The following is a 7,500-nucleotide window of genomic DNA, read 5'->3' as shown; positions in this document are numbered from 1 at the left end:
CATAGGGAAAAATATTTTTACTCCTGTTCACTGCTCTCTTACATAGAGGTAAAATCTTTTGTCAATAACAGTAGTTTTTTTTTTCGATAGGTTATGAGCCAATATTAATGTGTTTGTATGCAATAGTATGGTTGCCGAAATGTAGCAAAATTCGACAGGGCTTATATACGTTCAATATATCATACATATTGGAAATAAAACCGCTATAGATTCGTTTTTGTGGCATATATATTTGATTCACATGTAGCAAAATTCAACAAATTCTTTTAAGTATTTGCTGAATTATTTCCTTCAATATCTATTCGATAATTCACTACAATAGCCATTCGATAATCAATATTCATTCGATAATTTACATAAGTATCCATTTGATAATTTACTTCAATATTCATTCGATAATTCACCCCAATATCCATTCGATAATTTACGGTCAGGTCCATTCGATAATGTACCTCAATATTCGTGCGATAATTTTCTCTCACCCATTCGATAATTTACTACAATATCCATTCGATATCATAACAATATTCATTCGATAATTTACATCAGTATCCATTCGATAACCTGACCTCAATATTCATTTGATAATTCCCCTCAATATCCATTCGATCCCACACGTGACCGATATCTCCATATTAGGATTGAGCGGCCTGAAAGGCTTGGTTACTTATGCTGTTGCAAAATGGCGGAGATCGATTGGGAAAGCCTTGCGTCCTGTTTGCTTAATTTACTTGATAAATGTGAGCTAGCCATCGATGAAACCACGTATCCCATTGCCGCCAATGCATTTAATGGTGTTGAGCTAGCTCTGTCCGTCATTCGTGATATTGCGGATAGCGCCGACGAACAGCAGTCTTTGTTTCTAGAACTTTGCGAATGTTTTGGCGAGATTCATCAACATTTGTGGCAGCAAGTTGTCGATATTGCAAGAAGGACAACAAGTGCAGTAGATTTGGGAATACCATCCACTTCGAGCAATGGGGTGGGAGGCCCTTCTTCAATATACCACCAATTGTTCTTGAAGAACTGAGGGGGATTGGTGTTACGTGGTCTGACATTGCGAAAATGCTAAATGTTTCTTGCTGGACAATCAACAGACGTGTAAAGGAGTATGGCATGGAAGGTCTTTCAAAATTTTCTGACATGACAGACGCAGAACTAGATCATATAATCGAAGATTATATCTCACGCCATGGATCTACCACAGGGCAGTCATATATCATCGGGCACCTAAGATCTCTTGGACTTCGACTTCAGCGTGACCGCGTCAGGGCAAGCTTAACGAGAGTAGACCCAGAAAACACTGCTCTTCGCTGGGCATGTGTGATAACAAGGCGAGTTTATAGCGTACCGTGGCCTAATTCGCTGTGGCACATCGATGGCCATCACTCTCTTATTCGTTGGGGGTACGTTGTACATGGATGTATCGATGGCTTTTCTCGCATGATAATATATTTGAACTGTGCCACCAACAATTACTCAGTTACTGTTTTGAACTTGTTCCTCGAAGGAACACGAGAATTTGGATGGCCCTCTCGTGTCCGTGGTGATCACGGTGGGGAAAACATTGGTGTTGCTCAATACATGACCCAAGTAAGAGGAGACAACAGAGGTAGCTTTATAGCAGGACCTTCAACAAGGAACCAAAGAATTGAAAGACTTTGGCGTGAGGTGTTTCGATGCGTGACTTTTCTGTTTTATTGCGTTTTCTACTCTCTGGAAGACAATGGATACCTCAATGTTAACGATCCCATTCATCTTTTTCTTTTACATTACGTTTTCACGCCCAGAATAAACTTTGCATTAAATGAATTTAAAGCCGCTTCAAATCTGAGGCCTGTTCCCACTGAAAACAACTGGACCCCAGTGAGAATGTGGGTCAATGGTTCTGCTGCACGCAACAATGCCGACATCACAATGGCAGAAACAGAGGCAGAGCTGCAACCTAATATAGACCTTTACGGTGTTGACCCGGAAGGACCAGTACCTCTGGAAGAGCATGGGGCTGTAGAAGTTAACGATATCCAGAGCCCATTTTCCTCAGATGTGCTTCAGCAACTCAAGTCAACCATCAATCCCTTAAGAGAGTCACTAGCATTTGGAGTCGACATCTATAAGGATGCTTTAGACTTTTTCGAAAGGCTGACATGAAAATGCAACAGAGTGTTCATTATGGTAGCAATAACTGAAGCAGTCACCCTTTAGCTGACAACTTATTGAACTCATCTGCACGGTTAAAATTACTCGACTCTACACCTGAAAGATGCAAATCCCTACTCTGTACATGTACTGTTTGTTTCGATAATTATAATTGGCTGAGAGAAGTGCAGTTTTTAGTGCACAATGTGCAGAAAAAAGGTAACAAAATGCAAGGTTTGTTTTTCATGCTAATGTGGCTCGTTATCAACAGTGGAACATATTTCATAATTTTGACTTTTGTACACTTTGACCTTTCTGAGGATGCATGCTAGCATCTATTTTCTAAATATAATTAGCCGCAAATTCAACTTGACTACTGTGAAGGGAGGCCCAGTTACGTGGCAAAAAACTGTCTTTTTTCTTGCCCAGTATGAAACTGTATCCCACGTTAAGTGCCTATGAAATAAAAAAATTTATGTTTGCTTATAGATCATTTTCACGTGACGTCACAACGGCCACGTTGGTGTACAAGAACAATAGACGTTCTCTCCTTTGGGAACCAAACTCTATTTTTATGCATAGTCCATGCATACATTTTGTATTGTTTTGTACACCAATATGGCTGCCAAGTCACGTGAGTGAAAACCATCTATTCCAAAGGCCCTTAAAAGAGAGTAAAGAATGGCGCATTCATGTTTTCACTTAAAAAATGGAGTCACAAAACACAAAAGCACGGATATCATTAGAAATATTTCACTGAAGTCATACAAACTTGTCAACAGTAATCTACAGATATAATACCTCCTATGACGTTGCCATGGCAACAGTCTAGGCTCCGGGCCTTCTTTGCCAAGAACCAAATTTCTCCATTTTTGACCAGAGGAAGAGTGACAGATGGTCTCACTTGAAACACACATGATGCCCATATTACCTTACATCTACTCACTTACTCATGGTAAGTGAGCAATGGTTGATTAACACAAAAACTGTGAAAGTGAATCTCGCTAGGTGGGTGATCCTATTTAGTATTCGTACTGCTTTCTCTTGTGCGAAACATATGTTTCAGGATTGCATTCTGAGGGAAACAAGTCCTTGGAAAAATGGTATTGCTCCTTGAAAAATAGTCTTGGGTCTGTTCAAATTCATTGTGACTTTGATTTTCACTCTAATTAGGTATCAGTAGAGAGTCACGGTGAATAATTTACTCACTTACAACAAAAAAACTGAACCAGACTCCAAATGAACTCCTTTTTAATTAAGTATATTTACTATATATGTGAATCAGACATCTTACGAGCTGTAGTAGGTGTACAAACTTCACATAGCATTGTATAACATCAAAGTGTAAGGGTTTGCAATGTGTTTTGAAAGATCGTTCACACCTGGACGTAACAACCTCCATGCATTGGGGGGTTCCTTTACTTGCTATCAACAATAACAATTATTTTAAATTTTGTAACTGAAAGAAACCATAGTAATTTTATAACCTTTCCTTAAACTCAAGTACAAATGTTAATTAAGCCAAACCAGATCCAGCTTCTCTCTTAAATAACATTGTGAAAACATAACATTTTCATGGCAAAGTAATGCAGTACTTATCCTTGAAATTGCAGTTCAGAATTGATATCACTGCTCCTGTCCAATCTGTCTCTATCGCTACTTTTTAACAACAACTATTTGTGATATGCAAAGTTTAATGCATGAAATCGGTGTAATCTTGTTGGATAAACTATAACAATCTCTGGTTCTGTAACAATCCACTCATGACTTGCACCAAGATCTAAGCAATCATAAACCCCCGCCCTTCAATTTCAATACATTTGTCAAATGATTCTGTGAATGCAGGGAAAGAGGTATAACAAGTAGGCAGCTGTAGCTTCCAGAAGGAAGTGTTTGCTTTGGGATAAATAGCCCTTGGATCTCTTGCAAAGCCAACAGAAATCTTTCTCTCTCCAAGATAGGATGGGATGTAAGGTGTCCCAGTACAGAAATGAATAAATTCCTGCAGTGGGGTTAGTGCTTCTGGACAAAAACTGTTTCCTGGAATTTAATTTAACAGAACATCATTATTCAACACTTTTCACACATTGCAGTTTTCAAAATGTCAGAGCAAAACAGCACTTTTTTCCTCACACCAGTTTATTTTATAATTTTGTGTACTTTTGCAATGAAATGCATTTTTCCCAATCATATCCTTAAGGCATAAGTTGCCAAAACTTTCCTGTTAAAATGCCCGAAAGTGTTATAGGGCATCATAACGCCAATTGCGAATAGTTTCAGTAGTCATGGTGAATCACAAACTATGACACAGTTGTATAGAATTTGCAATCTACTGATGCAGATTTATTACGAGTTCACTTGGTGGGATAACATTTATCAGCAAATGCTACACTGTCAGTGCACTTGAAAATGAATAATTGCCCCATATCCTCTAGGTTAGATAACAAAGATTACCTTCAGCTCTACTTCCAAGGTTGGCAACATATGCCTTAAGAAAATCCAAGGCTCTTTCTTGACTACCAGTAAGTGAGGTGTTGTCTTCAGCCACTATCAAATTTTGAACTTCTTCAACTGAGGGGGTTGCTTCAGTTTTCTTTGTAAACACCAATGGAGAGATGCACGGATGACTCTTTAGGAATGACAACAGAGAAAGACTATCCATGCCTTTCACGATATCTTTGATTTCATTCTTTCTCTTGATAATTACTTGCTGCAGTAAGATCTTCTGTACAGCCTTATATCTGTTGTCCTCTTGCAGTTTAACCACTCCACAATCATTAAGAAGGTCCAGAACAGCAGGGTCCTGAATCCTCATATTTGGCAACTGATCTTAGTAGACGTAAGGATTAAAGATATTGTTTCTCTGACATCGATATCTGGGACATCTTCAATACAAGTACTGATAAGGGCTTTGTCCAAATCATGTGTTTCAATGTACGCTACTACAGCTGGAGACATCCCAATAAATCCCTGTCCTCCACGCAAAACTTAATGTGCCACTACTTTTCCAGCAGTTATAAATGCACCATCATCAAGGAGGTCCCAATTATGTACAGGAATCAAATGGTCTACATCTCCAGTAAAAAGCAAACAGCCACTGACTTCTTGTTCAAGCAACGCTGTCATGGCCAAGTGCATAAACTCCCTTGTAGGTCCTCCAGCATCAGAACCCAATTCTTTTAGGTTACTCGCTGCAAATGTGACATTTGGTCTTTTCTTAAGATCATTTATACTTGCTCTTTTATAGATCAATGTCACTTGCTTGAATAAGTCACCTTCTCTTTTCACATGGATTGGGTAGTCTTGTCCTGAATTGTCAGCTATTTTTTCTTGAAAGGCAGATAGGACAGACTTTGGTCTGCAGGTTTGCTGTACATTTCCCAGGCAGTGAGGCTGGTTCATGAAGTGATTCCTTTGCTGAAAAATTATCAACAGAAGGAAAATGCTTATCAATAGAGAGGAACTTTATTACAAGAATAGGTAAATAGTTGCATTGAAATTGTGTAATGTTGGTATTAATTTATATTGTAAACATTGTGATGCATTTGCTATCATCCAAAAAAAAAAAGGAAAAGAAAAAGGAAAATTCATATCTTATGAAGGGAACATAGCCAGACAACCAAACTTAAACAACTTCTATAGGGACCATGAGGGGTGAATCAGATGGTTCAAATATAAGAGGAGAACTGTAAAACGACTGACTTGAACAAAGTTGTTTACAGCAGCCAAGGGAACCAAGGTCTGACACACAAACTGAACTAATGGCCGAAGAAAAAATCTGTTCAACTTGTCAACATACAACAAAATCTTCTCTGTTGACAAGATTCGCCCCAAATATAAATCCCACATAATTCCATGCCAAACATTAATGGTACTAATGGTCAGCCTACAGACAATTTCCTATTTGCAACCTTTACAAAAATTACCTTGCAGAAATATTACATTGTAGATTCTAACTACTGTATATAATCTAACAACCCATGAAAGTAAAGGTACATTAACTGTCTTTCCAGATCCCCTAGACTCCAAATCACGAATTTTTAACCCCCTTAACTCTTGCACCTGTATGCCATTTAGATCCTGAGTACCCCTGGGTTTTTTTTCCTAGGCTTTCCCCATATCACACATTAATAACAGTTTTTTCACTTACCCTTGTCATCACTGATAATCGTGTCAACGGCATGTGCTAAATCAATTGAATCCTTAACAAATTCTTGAAGATACGAGTCAGGGTGGGTTGGAAACATCATTGTCAGTCTGTTCATTATTTTGGTATCATCATCACCTTTATCATCCACCAACAGAGGCTCTGAAGATACCTCTGGAATACATGTAACAACATCAGGTGCTGCATTGCAGCTGTAGGGGCTCTCTTCATCCTTTGAGTTATCACTGATGTATTCATTTACATTCCTGTTCTTGTTGAGTCTAACATATATGGCACCCTGTCCAGCCAGTGATCTGACCTGTTTATATCCAATCTCCTGTCCCTTCTTAAAGGCAGGTGTTGAAACTTTCTTGCCTTTGACTTCACATTGACTTTGACTTCAAAGTCTTCACATCGGAGATCTTCTATCCTGGTAATTAGTACCTCATTAATACATTCCCTTACTAACGACTCATTTGCATTGGTCAATATGACAACCATGCCAGTGCACAAGATATCTGCATCTGTCTTTGAGTAGTCTGGAATGACGTCAGGAATAGTCCCGTCTGAGTTCTTAAAGTCTTGCGGGTCAGCATATTGTAATAAAACTAATTCAAATGACTTCAGCTCAACTGGTGCTTCTTTCTTCTGAGATGGCATAACATAGCTACGGGCTGATATTTTTGGCCTTTTTGGAGGTTGAAAAGCAGCACTGGTGTTAACTGAAGAACTTTGCATTCGTGAACTGTTTAGGAGGATGAGATTCCTTGCTCTACTGACAACTGACTGAAGCCCAGATGAACCCGGTGCTTGAAGCCCAGATGTACTTTGTGCTTGCCTTGGCAAAGAAGTGTCTAGAGATTAGACAAAAAGATCTTTTTCACTGTGTAGTCCCAGAAAATATTAATTACCTCCTCCCAGAAAGAAGAGATTATAATTTCCAGGGGAAAGAGGCCATTTGCATAATAGAGCTTGAAGTCTGAACATTTAATGCAAAATAGAAGATGCAAAGGCACCTGTTCTGTAATAACAAGTGTAATGTGATGTTTCTGTTGTATGCGTGTACGTGTGTGCGCATTGGGGGGGGGGGGGGGGCAAAAGTAACTAAACTGTGATTTAGTTGACCCGTGTGAAGTACAGCGTTTCACCTGGGCCTTACAGAAATACATAATGAGCTTCATCTACATCTACATCTACAGCGATAACTTGCAAAA

At 38.9% G+C, this 7,500-nt stretch overlaps 1 pseudogene; it reads left to right on the top strand.

The window, feature by feature from the left end:
• Nucleotides 1–682: 682 nt before the first annotated feature.
• Nucleotides 683–2,151, top strand: LOC138035923 (uncharacterized; annotated as a pseudogene).
• The last annotated feature ends 5,349 nt before the right edge of the window (nt 2,152–7,500 follow it).

Source organism: Montipora capricornis, unplaced genomic scaffold (assembly GCF_036669925.1).
Source record: "Montipora capricornis isolate CH-2021 unplaced genomic scaffold, ASM3666992v2 scaffold_438, whole genome shotgun sequence".
NCBI classification, from domain to species: Eukaryota; Metazoa; Cnidaria; class Anthozoa; order Scleractinia; family Acroporidae; genus Montipora; species Montipora capricornis.
Note: the sequence above shows the minus strand (reverse complement) of the source record. Positions and strands in the feature narration are given on the sequence as shown.